Below are 14589 nucleotides of genomic sequence, written 5' to 3' on the forward strand. Positions count from 1 at the left end.
TTTTAGAATCACAAATAAAACTAAAAATTAGACCACCTATTAGAAGGAACTGTCAGTCTTTAAAAAAGGAATTATGGCAAAATGTCATTGTCTTTGTCACCGCTGTTTCTGTTATTCCTGTGGTTGAAGGCAAAGCAAGTAAATGTTGGAGAAACCCCATAATGGGAGAGAATTGAAGTGGGTACAAGCCTGCCCACAAACATGAGTAACCTGAGCTTCTGTTTCTCTGACAGAAACAGAGACCTTAATCCACACACTGACTGAGGACATGGATAAAGAACTGAGTCCAGAACCTGACAAGGCCCAGATGGTATAAGGCTATGGGTGTTCTTTTTTTTTTTTTTTGGTTAGTATAGGATACTGTAAGCAGACCTATCAACATCAATTGGAGCCTGAATTCCACTGGTCAGTTAAGCTAACCAGATGTTCTATTCAGAGGTTCTGTAATAGGTTTTTGTAATTTTTGAGTATAGTTGATTCTCTCTCTCTCTCTCTCTCTCTCTCTCTCTCTCTCTCTCTCTCTCTCTCTCTCTCTCTCTCTTACTCATTCACTCACTCCCACTAAGACAAACACATACATGCACACACACACTCACACACACACACATGTTCTGTGTTGCATTAGAAGCAAATTATGGTTGTTTCGATCTAAAAGGTTTTTAATGCCTTAGAAGCAAATTATGGTTGTTCTGAGCTAAAAGGTTTTTAAAATCTCTAGACTCATATGATCTAGACAAATGTTTGATGTTACTGAACTTGTACATTGATTGACTCTTTTTCCTCTCCATAATCTGCATATACAATATGTACCCAAATATAAATTATGAAAATCATTACAAAGAAGGTACAGGAGGGGGCAGTATTTCACAGTTTACAATGTAGCTACTGTCATCAGCTCAGACTGTATAGTGTATATGTGTTTTCACTAGTGATAACAAAGTAAGTCAAAATGTGTTATTGGCTAGTGAGTAGTGTAGTCCAGATTTTTATTCACAGTTTCATGAATTATTCCTGTGTTGAAAATTAATGTGTTGCCAAATATTGTGATATTATAATACTTAAAACAGTTATCGAAAGTAACCATATTGATTAAGACATTCTTGATGGAAGGAGTAAAGCCCACACAATTGAATTCAAACCAAAATGTTGGGCAAATAGTGGTTGTGAGGTCAGTAAGGTTTTGCAGACACAGCTCTGTGTGTAGTTCTGCTCAAAATTCCTTCCTGTTTACAGTGGTAAAGAGAGCAGGTGTGATATAACCAGACTAGCATGTGTCAACATGTATTCATTTTTTTTTTGTAAACGCTTGCTATTACTGTAAAGTTCACAGAGTACAGTATAAGGGTTATCAAGTTCGTAAAATCTAGCCGAGAGAGAGAGAGAGAGAGAGAGAGAGAGAGAGAGAGAGAGAGCGAGAGAGAGAAAGCAAACACCATGTTTTGAGGTGTGGCAAATGCTGTGAAAGTGAGCCATGTGAAAGTAATTGGACCAATGACCTCATTGTACTCAAGGTTCAGCTGTAAGGGAGACATTCACTCCTCATGCTTTCCATGTATCTCCTCTAGCCACCCTGCACACAACAAGCATGGGCACAGACTCACAACACAACCGTGATTGCAAAGTAAACTAAATAGAGAGCATCAAAAGCCATAAATGAAAACACAGGTACCAGGGGTATATCTAAAGATTATACAAACCAAAGTCAAGGTTGCAGGAAATGGAAAGAGAGGTGGCAGGCATAGATTACAGTGAACAGTATTTTTTCAAAATGGAACCTCTTCAAAAGCTCAGGGGGAAGCTTGATGAGTTTACCTGCAGTCTGCATGGCTCTCATATGCAATATTACAATTCAGTGGCCCATCATAAATTCAAGACCCTGCTGTAACAAAGGAATCCAACATTTATAATACAATCAGTATTGCAAAATCTGACTCTTGTATGCATAAATTGAATTTTCACTTCTGAAATGTTTTGTAAGTGGCTTAACTTAATAGTGATAGTACCTGTCGCATTTGGTGCTGGTCACATTCTCACTTCTGAGCTTTATCATATTATTTAGACCAAAAATAGCAGAAAAACACTTAACAAGCTTCACATCCTACGTCCTTCACTCACTGCTAAAAGCTGGTTATACTAAGCAGTTACTACAATTATCTATGTAGATCAGTATTTTTAGTTTTTACTGGTATTTACAGGCCACTTTAGTTTTGTGTATTATTTTATTGAAGTTATAAAACTTTTATTTGACTATGGTTTAATCTAAATATGCAGTGCTGGAAGGGATAGCAACAGCGCATAGGTTTACTAGAAGAACAGCTTACAGACAGACTGATGTGTGGCATTAGCAGTTAAGAGTGCCAGTCAAGTGTAACCTGTATAGGGAATTACAGTAATAAAGATGGACTACATCTACTACAACAAAAAATGGATGTTCCTGGTACACCAGACATATTCTGTGACAAAATATAGAGCATTCATGGCCCCATTGCTTTGCTACAGCAGATTAATTAAAACAGTAGAAACAAGCAATAAAACTAACAAATAAATAAACAAACAAACAAAAAAACTTGTCAGCAGCTCATGAGAACACTCATGAAAGGTTTACTCCAGAAAACCAAACCCTTGCACTTTAGAGCCAAGCCACAATAATTTCATATACTTCATCTTCATCTGCACATAACTTACATGTACATTCTCAGCATGTGCCACACACACTTCCCCAGAGCTACTTACATATATTTATCAAACATGCTGAACATCTGTCATGATCTGTAACGAGCTTCATGTCGGCCCGTGTATGAACCTTTTTACTTTGTGATGTTCTAAACCTGCCTGTGCATATATTGAACTTCCTGATTCCCATGCTCTCATGTCTCGCATATGTTCCATACAGCAGTAGCCCTCCATCTCTCTGTCAGGCTTCTAAGATTTTAATATTTGCCACATGCTCATCTTGCTTATCATTTCCATGAACAATGAGACCAACTTTATTCGATCCTACACTGGTAGTTTTTCGTACTGAAATCTTCTATCAGGTGTCAGCCCGAGGAAGATGGTTTCCCCTTCTGAGTCTCAAAGAGTCTGCCTAATGTCCTGTCAGGGGTTTCTGCCTTGCCAATGCCACCCTAAATTTTCTTATTAGTGGTCTAGACACACGTTTTTCTAAAGAAAATGGCTTTTGAAAAAAGATGTATCCAAATAAAATTTAACTTAGTTATGTGTTGACTCAGTTTTCCCCCATATCTACTAGGATCTGATGCTTCAATTAATGGGTCAGAGTGAAAAAGAATCACTGGATATTATATCTTGGCTCTAACGTTTAACAGTTTATTTATACAGAATGTCCTTTCTTCAAGTTATGGACCAAAAGCCCTAAGGCTAAAACAGCATTAGTAGCAGAAGAATTTCAAACAAGGATATTACTTCAACAAATCAGAATAACATTTCTGATAACAATACCACATGATAATCTAGATTTCATGGTAAGATCGTAAAAGAAAAGAAAAGTATAGAGTATTTAGCTTAAACATCTTCTAAATAAGCGGTTAAAACTTCTCTAGCTGAGACATGAAGAGCAGGGTGTTGTACCTATTCTGAGTAAACATACTTCATATAATGAGACAGAACTCCATGAACACATTAGGAACAGTAAAGAATCAGGCCATATAAAGGAAATGGTATTACCTGTCAATACAATAGAATCCTTTCAAACAGAGTTCCATTGCAAACAATCATTTGAAAACCAGAAAATAAGCAGGCTATGACTGTCAGCAATGTATCAGAGATTTTTTAATTATGACACCTCTCCACTGACAAGGAAACTGTCATCCTGGGAGGTGGTGGCAATAAATGGATACCAGGTAACTGAGAGGGCAATAAGACCTATGGAACTATTTGTGAGAGATATGCAGAAAGCTCCAGTTTGTTATGCTTTTTTCTAAATACATTTAGAATTTATTCATCCCTGAAAGAGAGAGATTTAGATTAACAACAGTAATGATAAAAAGAATAAAGATCATCTTACATATAAATGCAAACATCAGCTAGACTATTTACATAATACATGGATGTGCTTTTTATGCATATATTAACTGCCCACAGTATATTCAGGTAAACATTTTATAAATAGTTCTGACATTTTAAACTGGCTTCAATGTAGTAATTTAAGTGAACATTAAGGAAAATTAACTGTAATGAATGGATTCAAAAATGCACAAAACCCCCAAACTGTCAAAGACTTATATAATTTAATTCATTTGAATCTAATATGTTATTCATGAACAATGATGACCTAAACTTTTAATAATAATGTTTTAAGACTAATAGTCTACCTAATCCATCACACAGTCTGATCACATGTGCCTTTTAGCTATTACTCATCGAATACTAATTTGATGACACAGCCTACAGCAATGTTATCTGACAACTCATTACAGAGATCCAATACATGCAGGCCCCAAATATTCCACACCTCAGTTTCAAATGTGGAGTAAAATATGTTAAAACACATGCTTGTCACTACCTGTGATTCTAGGAAATGGTGTCATCAAAAAGAACAATAACAAGTCAGAATATACATTGGAACCTGTGGTTGCTAAATACATGGGTCTTTCTAGGGTATTAAGTGTGAAGTTTTGTATCATTTATATACTAAATCACTTGATCCAATTCAGGGTTATAGAGCCTATCGCAGCAGCACAGTGTACAAGCATGAACCTATACTGAAAAGGGTACCAGTCCATCACAGGGCACACACCCACACCATGTACCCAGAGGAAACCTTCACAGGCACAGGGAGAACATGCAAACTCCAAACAGAGAGCAGCCAGGCCAGGAACAGAACCCAGGTCATTGGAGTTGTGAGGCAGCAGCACTAAACACTGTGCTGCTAATTTGCTTTGGATTTGGCAAGGACCTCTAATGAACCCTTTACTTGTAAAAATCATACAGATTTTTCAGCTTTGTAAGGATCAACAAGTTTTAAAAAATTTAAAGAGGGAAAACTTAAAAAACAAACAAACATTCATGTAGCTAATTCTATTTCCAGCATTATTTCTAGTTCCACTGAAAATGAAGCACAAAACAACACAGCATGCATCACAGCTATTGCTTAACCCCCACTCCTTAAACAGTCCTGCAGAACAGATAAGTTATAGCAGTTAACTATGAATTAAAAGCATATGATAATAGATGTGCGTCACAGGCTCCTCCCCGTAACCACTCAGCAACCCCCTCCCAACACACCCATATTCAAACTCACTTTTCAGATATTCATGACTACTTCATGTCATTGTCTGGCTATTCAAAGTGGGGAGGGGCTAGTGTCTCTTTTCTAAACAAAGAGGACAATAGCAAAGACACCTGTTACCAGCTGAGAAATCTGGCAAAGAAAGGAGAGGGGGAGAAGCTAAATACTCGGACCTAGCAGTGTGCTTCAGGGATGTGTAAGGATGTGTGGTGGCAAAAAAGATGCAATGTGTTAACACACAAATTGTTCTCACTGGCTCTCATACTCTCATGTACAGTATATATATATATATATATATATATATATATATATATATATATATATATACACACACACACACACACACACACACACACACACACACAAGTAAATTGCAAGAAAAAATTGTTCTGTCATATGTGCATCATTACTTTGTATTTTTAATCTGTCGAATGGGTTTATTGTAGGGGATGAGGGAACACGCCCATGTCTAGTGACCCCATCACTCCTCCTGTGGCAGGAGGGTGGAGTCTCCCTTGGGAGTGTTCATTGAGAGGTCTGAGCAGATGGTTCCTGGTGAATCAGCCCCCTCCTCCCAAAAACATCCTCTTCATCTCTATCTCCGGTTCATCTTCACTCTGCCTTACAATGATGAGTGTAAATGTAAACTACTGTTTGAGATAGATCTCATTTCAGTAATGTGGTAATATTCCACATGCTCCCGCATGTAATTGTTTTAACACACATAATTGTTTTAACACACGTAATTGTTTTAACACATGTAATCGTTTTTGTCTTTTTCTATGTCCTTTTATGTTTCACTCATTGTACTGGAGCAAATGCACCTAATGGGTGTAAGTAGTGCACAACAGGGGATGGAGCAACTTCACTCTCACTGTTACACCTTAATTATCTCAATAGAGAGAACAATAAGACTCTAGACATTGCACTACACACACACACACACACACACACACACACAGACATACACACACACACACACACACTCACACACACACACACACACACACACACATACACACACACACACACACACACACACACACATGCACACACACACACACACACACACACTGGGTGGTGGATAGTTGAATCCCAACAGCACATACTGTTGTTATAAGGATATCAGACTTTTACCACTGCCAAGATAGCTATTGTATTTTAAAAATAGGTTTTTAATTAGATGGTAACATTCCACTTTGTTTAAATTTATTTACATTTACTGCTTTTTTTTGTTTTTTTAAATCCTAACTTTATGATTATTTGCAGAATTCCTGTGAAGCCCTTTAAAACCATAGAAATAGGTTACTGGTTCTGGGACACAAACATAATGAAAAAATGTTTTATAACTACTTGCACAGTTGTTCATGCATGCTAGACTGCATGTTAAATATTTGAACCAAGCAAAATTTGAAGTGTTTGAGGAACTTTTCTAAAGAAATTCAAGAAGAACATATTTCTGCCAAGGCCCTGTCAGACCAGTCGCACATTATTTGCTCCAACTCTTTCCATTCCTTTCCAGAACTAGGAGAAAATAATAGCAGGGAAAAACATTGCAAGTCATAAAGAATTCCTCTGTGTGGTACTCAGATGTGCCAAATGGTGCCAAGAGGAATTGTTTACCTCAGATAGCAGAGAACAGCTCAGGCCAAAACAAGCTGAACCTTTTCAGTGTTGTGGTAATTTCTGATGAACTTTCTCCGTATCATTATGTTCTAAACTCTTAAAATATGTGACACCACAGCTAAATAAAGCAAGAAATACACATACTCTACTATCTCTCTTTCTTTATCATATCTGTATATCTGGATTCTTAACATGTCTGTCTGTTTCACTACTTTAGGGCAATCCAAGTAATGGCTAAGGTGAGGTGTGCCAGATTATTATACATGACAATTGTGTTTTGTGTGCCTGTGCTATAGTGTGTCCTCACCTGACAAATAACAAATGACACATATCCACAGCATGATGCTGTGAGTGCAGAGTGTGCCTACTTAGTTCCCAGTAGTGATGGAAACAACTGTGGTCTGTTTTAGTAAAAAGGTGCTTTTCTCTGTTTGACCAGATGTGAAAGACCATGTGAATGGATGAGGACAAAATGCTACATCCTGGGTAACATCCTCACCTAGAACTAAATGAAAACATATACATTCTCTCATTTATACATATGTACATGTCATGTCACAGAGCTGCAATGTTGATGTTTCAAGTCTACTTTAAAATTCTCACTTTGTCCCAAAACCCCTTGACAGACCTATCCAATGTGAACTAGCAAACAGGACAAAAATGCATTTTGCAATGTGATATCCAATTTTCAGATAATGAACCAAATGTTGACCTAATACTTACAATGAAATAAGTTTAACCTTAAACCATATGATAATAAATTCATATTCAACTCTCTGCTCCGATTAAATCTCTCCTCACCAAATAACTGCAGATGGCCCTGTTATTCTATTAGTACAACGGCTGTGAGCCAGCACTGTAGCCCAGCTGTTCCTGACTCACTGCTGTCTGCCTTTCAGGGAAATATTAGCCCTTATGAAGCCTCCCAAGATGTGTTTGGACAGACTGAATGTGTAATTGCAAGCGTACATGTGTGAGTGTCTGCGTCAATGAATCAGTGGGCCTGCATAATGTCTGTAGTGTACGATAGGTCACATCTGCAACATCTGGCACTGGGCGGAAGGCCTTATCGCATTGACTCCCTACATGGCTGGCTGCTGCTGCTACGGACCATGGCCATGGGTGCTGCTCAGGCTGGGGCCACAGAGAGGGGAAACATGCCCTTTTTAGGGGTTGGAACTAGAGGATGGTCACATGGCTGCAGACATGGGCTAAATGTCACAGAAGCTTGCTGGGGAGCATTAGGCTTCTGAGAGAGGGAGAGTGCAAATTCAGTGACTAAGTGTGCTGGAATGCACAAGAGGATGAGAGGCAGAAGGAACAGAGTGGGAAAGGGAGTTGCTGGTTATGTTGACAGGCTTCATTTCAGCTGTAGGTGTAAAAAAGTCATATGATGCACCCTCATGCCCTGCTGACCTTTGACTGGATACATACCATCCACAGAGACAAATCATGCAGGTGCAAATGTCAGTGTGCCTTATTTGTTTTGTAACATACCTTTTGAATGAGTCCCCTCTCCCCCAGATGAAAATTAGCTATGTATTTTTGAAACAGGCATTCCTCCTAGGCTGAAACGTGGGACGAGCTTGGGCCATCCATCCGGAATTCCAGTCGAGCACTGCCTGTTGCCATGGAGACCCCTGGCATGTGTGCTAGTGCTTGTCCTCTTATTTTTAAATGAATTCTGAAGAGGCAGTGCCTCCTGAGAGCCAATTGGTGGCTAACTTAGTGAGCGTATGTTCCCAAAAAACACCTGAATTAATGAAGTTGCACAACACTTTCCCAAACCACCTAGTGGACCACAGCACAAAACAGCACATCATGACCACAATTAAAGCCAACTTTTCAGTTGTCAGTGATGGAATACCATGATGTTGTGTGTCAACATAAGTAGACAACACACACACACACACACACACACACACACACACACACACACGCATGCGCTGTAATGTTAGCTGTAATGTTAGCAGATCAAAGAAAAGCCCCTCTCCCCCAGTGCTCGCTTCCTTTGAAGCTAGGGAACACTCTGTTCTGGAATGGTACACTGGCACTGAAACAGACAGACAGACCCTGATGTTCTGTGACACACAGAGCATTAAGATCTAGCAGCAATCTACAGTTCCATCAACAGAGGTTTGCATAGGCAAACTTTAATTTTCCATATCAGAATGAACACTTGTCATGGTCACTACTCAGTAAACATGTGGACATCTAGGGGCTTTAAAAAACAAATGTTTTTTTTTCCCCCCATAATGGATCAGGGTGTGTATATGCATGTGTGTGTTCACACGTGCATGTGTATACGTGTAACTGAAACAGAGACAGAAAACTACAGAAATAACCACTGAAAAGAAGTGAGAGAACATCAGCAGCAATGTTTCATCTTTCATATTGACGTATGTTTTTAAAGACATGGCCTATATCAATTTACAGAGCATACGGCATGCAAAAAAAGGAGAGAAAAGAAAAGCTAGACACACAGATGTAGCTCCACATCTGGCCAGCAGGGGACCTTTGCGTCGCTCTCTCTCTTTCTCTCTCTCTCTCTCTCTCTCTCTCTCTCTCTCTCTCTCTCTCTCTCTCTCTCTCTCTCTCCTCCCTCCTTTTGGTGCATTGTGTGCGTGTAAATGTCTGGTCTGGAAGGAAGGCGTGGCTGAGAGTGGGTCAGAGAGTTCGTCTTGGTGATGAGGTATGCAGCTCCTTCAGCGCCACCCAGATGCTCTGTTAACTCACTCCACTTGCATGTGTATGCTCATACACACACACACACACACACAAACACACACAAACACACACGCAGTTATTCCACCGAGCCCTGAAGGACAACAGAATGAGAAATGAGAAATAGAAATTAGTTATTATTAAACCAAAATATCAGATTATAATGTTACCTATTTAAAACATTTCACTTCAAACAAAAAGAGAGATTAAGACCTGACTGATTTGTCCATTATACTTTTGCCAAAAAGTATAGCCCAAAAAGACATTTTGCTTTTGGTTGAACATTATGCTTACTTTTGCACTGACTGTGCTAAATGCATTAAACTTAACCATAATCTGAGAAAAAGTATCAGCACATGAAGCCTGCTTATTATAGCAGCCCTGGCGCATTCCAACTGTGGAATACATGCACGTAGAGGAAGTGTGACAGTCTGACTGTGGTAGGAAAGCGTGACAGTCTGACTGTGGCAGGAGAGCGTGACAGTCTGACTGTAGCAGGAGAGCGTGACAGTCTGACTGTGGAAGGAGAGCGTGACAGTCTGACTGTAGCAGGAGAGCGTGACGGTCTGACTGTGGCAGGAAAGCGTGACAGTCTGACTGTGGTAGGAAAGCGTGACAGTCTGACTGTGGCAGGAGAGCGTGACAGTCTGACTGTAGCAGGAGAGCATGACAGTCTGACTGTGGAAGGAGAGCATGACAGTCTGACTGTGGCAGGAGAGCGTGACAGTCTGACTGTGGCAGGAGAGCATGTCTGTGTGTTAAGCGCTTTGAAGGAGGAGCCAGAAAGAGGGGCAGTGGTTCTGTAGGAGTACTGCAGTATGGCGTTCAGGTGAACTGAGGACACGCTGGCACTGGTTCTGCGGGAGAGCAGGGGGGAAGTGAGGGGCGGCGAGACACTCCACTCAAACCACATAAATGCTGAGAGAGGAGGACGATAGGGAGCACTGGGATTCTCCATTACGCAGCTGCTTCACAGACACCGAATACAATCCAGCTGAATGGCTAAGGGTGCTTATTAACCCTATAACAAGGCAAGATGTTCATAAACCTTGTTGGTTTCAGTGGTATCATTAGTATTCAGAATCCACTATAGAGAGAGAAATACCTTTAACTCCTAGCAGACTGTCTCTGCTTACTGAATAAGACCTTTTTTGAATAGATGAATACATAAATTGCTGTAAAGAATTCTCTACAGCTCAGAGTATCTTTTCTCTTCTTGTTGTTTTTCTTATTATTATTAGTCACCTTGTTCTTGTTTCATTTTCATTATTATGTTTTTGTTCTTTTTGCTCTTGTTCTTACTCTTCCTGTTTTATAAATCCCAGTTAAATAATCTGCAATCATTGCCTAGGACAGTCTGGCAGGTGGCAAGTTCTTATTTAGCCTATGTTTCAGACTGCTGGCAGCACACTGTGCTCCTGGCCTATCGGTGCGCACTCTGGCTCTAGCTCTCTCTATACTATGGTCAGGTCTGCAATTGGTTTGAAGAGTAACGATTTCTTTGGTTGGCAGGTTTCAAATTTAGATTTTTAAAATCATGTAAGATCTTTAATATTATAAGATAAAATGCCATAAGAATTTATAGACAATATCTTCATCTTAACATTTATTATGACAGTGGACAACATAAGACTACTTTTCACGTATTACACAGATGAGGAAAAAACTTTGGGAGTCATCCAAATTTTGGACAAACTAAGTTTGCAGTTAAATACTTTTGTTAAGATTCAGTTCACACAAAGCAGCTTTTCATTGCAGCCTCATCCGGTTTACAAAGCAAAACAGAAAAAGCCTCAGTGAAGAACTTGTCTCCATTGTTTATTGTCTCTGCTTTTCCAATATATTTTAACTCTAGATGCACCACCCTTTTTCCATGTGAAGTAAACTGTTCATTTGACGTTAGTTAAGCACACTTTGCGAATACTCATGCAAGAACTACTCTGAGCCAAAGCAGGTTGCTTAAGCTTTTGTTGTTTCTGCTGAACATGTTTTGAAGCATTGCTGTACTTGCTCAGAGAAAGAATAGGGAAAACTGGAATCTTGATCTGGCTATTCCACTATGGCACGCAACCAAGATATGCAATGTGCTCTATTGACCCAAATTCCTCAGGCACTATGTCATGGCATTAATATGAATAACAGGGATTGGCCACTGTTGCTCACTTTGGAGTTTTGTAGTGCAAACCAAATGATGCCACACACTGTGATTACACTAAAAGTCCCATTCTAGAAGGAGTGAGAAAAAAGCAGGTTCATCTTTGTTTTTTAATAATTAAATACCAACATTTTTCTGTAGAGGTGCCTTACCAGAGCCCTGCATTTTGTATTAATATAAAGGCAGTAACCTACTCCTTAGAACTGCAGCACTTGAGTCTATTCTCAACAACACATATTAATTGTTTCAGTCTTTCCATGGACTCAGCTGATCCTATACTCTTAAACTGGCCTCAACTATTGGGGACTTAAAATTTTGTCCCAAGACATGCCGGAACCATAGAATATCTGAACTAGTATTAATACTAAAATTTTTAAGATAAAGTTATGTTAAATAGTGTATTCTACAGTATTCATGTATATTTGTGAGCTGTTACTAAAATTTTGAGATGCAATGAAGAAGTGTTTTGCTTTTTTTTGTGTGTGTATTTGAGCATTATTTATTACTTGTTGTAAAAATGAAAAATAAGATCACTTTTTTAATTTAATGGCTTAGTGTTAGCCAGGTTTGATTTATAGCTGCAATCTAAATTCATATTTGTGGTCTTAAATTTCACTCACATTTTTCTGGTCTCAGTCTTGACCACCTACTCCTTGTCTTGGGGGTGCTCTTGTCTCCATCTCACCCCCTGCCACAGATCTGCACGGAATGATCCACATGATGGAGTCAACTCCTCGAGGCTTCTGCCAGCTTCTCTCCTCATCTCTCCTCTGTAGTGCTGATCAAACACATACAAACCACAGCATCTTAATGCAACATTTGTTTTAGCCAGACACATTTCCTATAACATGTATCCGTTAAATAAAGCTTTTTTGCAAAAGAAAAGGATCAAAGCTCAAAAGAACACTTTGCACATTGTTTAAGTGAGTGCTTGTGAACAAAATTTGTCTTGTACTCAAGGCTTGGGAGAACGTGATGGATGAGGGTCTTATTTCTAAACTTGACAGGATCTGTGAGGTAAAAAATCACCACTTGTTCCGCAACTTGCCAGACATTTTGGCTCCACAGAGGTGGCATTGTGCCTGGCTCCCTCCGTAGCAACAGGATTTAAGAAAACACACAGCATGGAAATTTAAAAATGCACTCTGACACTCACTATGTAAGAAGTGAGGTCACTGCTGCTCCATCAGAACAACCTTTGTTTAGGTTGCATCTGGAAGGAAGGAAACATTTCTGCAGTTTTCCTAAACACAGGGACCAGTCCACTTATGGGAAGCAGGTCTCGTTCACAGCATTCTCAGTCAGTTTACATAGTATCCATATGGATGGTGATGTCTCCACCCTGCTACTTTTTCTAATGATATTCACCATTTCCAAGATCATACACTTAGTAATGTTTACTTTCAGTGCAAGATTTTATAACTTGCCTAAATGAGCATCAGCCATCCAGATTGCAATTAATGACAAATGATACTTTTATTTGTCTTAGAAGCTTTTGCTTCATCTTGCTGTCTCACGCTGCCACTCCCCCCTCCTCTCTATTCATTCCTCTTGCTCTCTCTGTCGTTGCTTGGCAGGGTGAGAAAATCTCCCGGCTGTTTGTTGAGGGGGCCCTCTGTGCTCAGAAACAAAAGGCCTCCTCTCTCAGGGAGGCTGAATGCTGGAATGCTGAGCTTCCGGCATGAGATCATATTGAGGAGCAGAGGAAGCAATGTCATCAAGGGCATGAACTAAAGATTTCGCAGGTCGTCTTGGGATGGGAGGAAATGTAGTGTACAGGAGTGGTGTATACATTTGTTTGTACATTGTGTGTGTGTGTGTGTGTGTGTGTGTGTGTGTGTGTGTGTGTGTGTGTGTGTGTACACGTTTGTGTCACATGTGGGTGTCACAGATTGGTTTGGGCTGTGTGGTGCCCCAGGTGAACACACATTCAGTCAGGAATAAAAATATAGACCACTGACTTTAGAAATGGACCTCTTTTGTTAAGCACATTTTTTTTAAAAAGGTTTTGCCATATGTACATATAAAAATGTTTGCAGTGAAGTAGCTCTCCATCCAACTTCTGAGCCACCTAGTGTAGTACTATTTTTGTCCCTACAAAATCTAGCATTTGTTCATAGGGTTTCTTGTGAATAATGCAGCAGTCTAAAGCTGTGCACAAAGTAACTAAACACTGCAAAGTTGTATTATTTACACATTACTGTGAAAATGGTGCTTAATGCTAATATTGCTATGAAACTGTTTGAATGAGTTGATATGCTACCCATAGCTTATAAAGGACCTAGTGGCCCTGTAAGATGCTGCAAATCTTTGTGTCTATTGGAGTTAGGATAAAAAACCCACACATATATGAGAATAGAGTCTTGGAGAAACCTCCATGGGGATCACAAGGGTACCTGTCACATGTTTCATGAATCTGCATCTCTGTTGTATCTATGCAGGATCTACAACAGCAGTAGGCTACTGGCAATTCTTCATCTCTCCCATATATACAGGCCAGACAGGACAGGAAGGGACAAAACTGTTGTTTTGGTTCTGCATTCAAGCAGAATTTGGATTTACGTTTATGGCATTTGGCAAACACTTACTCAGAGCAACGTACATATTTATCACTAGGACACTTGTGGTCCCTGCGAATAGGACCCATGGCTTTGGTGTTGCAAGCACCATGTGCTACATGCTGGATTGAATGAATTTGAAATTAAACAATGATTATGAGAATTTTATGCATAGTTCCCCACATTTCATGACATTAAATAAGTCATTGGAGAAATGAATCTGCAAAACTGCTGAAGAACTATAAACATTACTTGATAAACAGTACATATGTAGTATA

The 14589-nt window shown here is 39.5% G+C and overlaps 1 long non-coding RNA gene across 1 annotated transcript; it reads right to left on the bottom strand.

Moving 5' to 3' along the window:
• Nucleotides 1-9250: 9250 nt before the first annotated feature.
• LOC113582574 (uncharacterized) lies at nucleotides 9251-12671 on the bottom strand. The gene is made up of 2 exons (XR_003411171.3): nucleotides 12374-12671; nucleotides 9251-9692 (listed from the first exon to the last, which is right to left on the bottom strand). It is a non-coding gene; the product is annotated as an uncharacterized LOC113582574 (long non-coding RNA).
• Nucleotides 12672-14589: the final 1918 nt, after the last annotated feature.

This window comes from Electrophorus electricus, chromosome 4 (genome assembly GCF_041902795.1).
Source record: "Electrophorus electricus isolate QZ-2024a chromosome 4, ASM4190279v1, whole genome shotgun sequence".
Classification (NCBI taxonomy): domain Eukaryota; kingdom Metazoa; phylum Chordata; class Actinopteri; order Gymnotiformes; family Gymnotidae; genus Electrophorus; species Electrophorus electricus.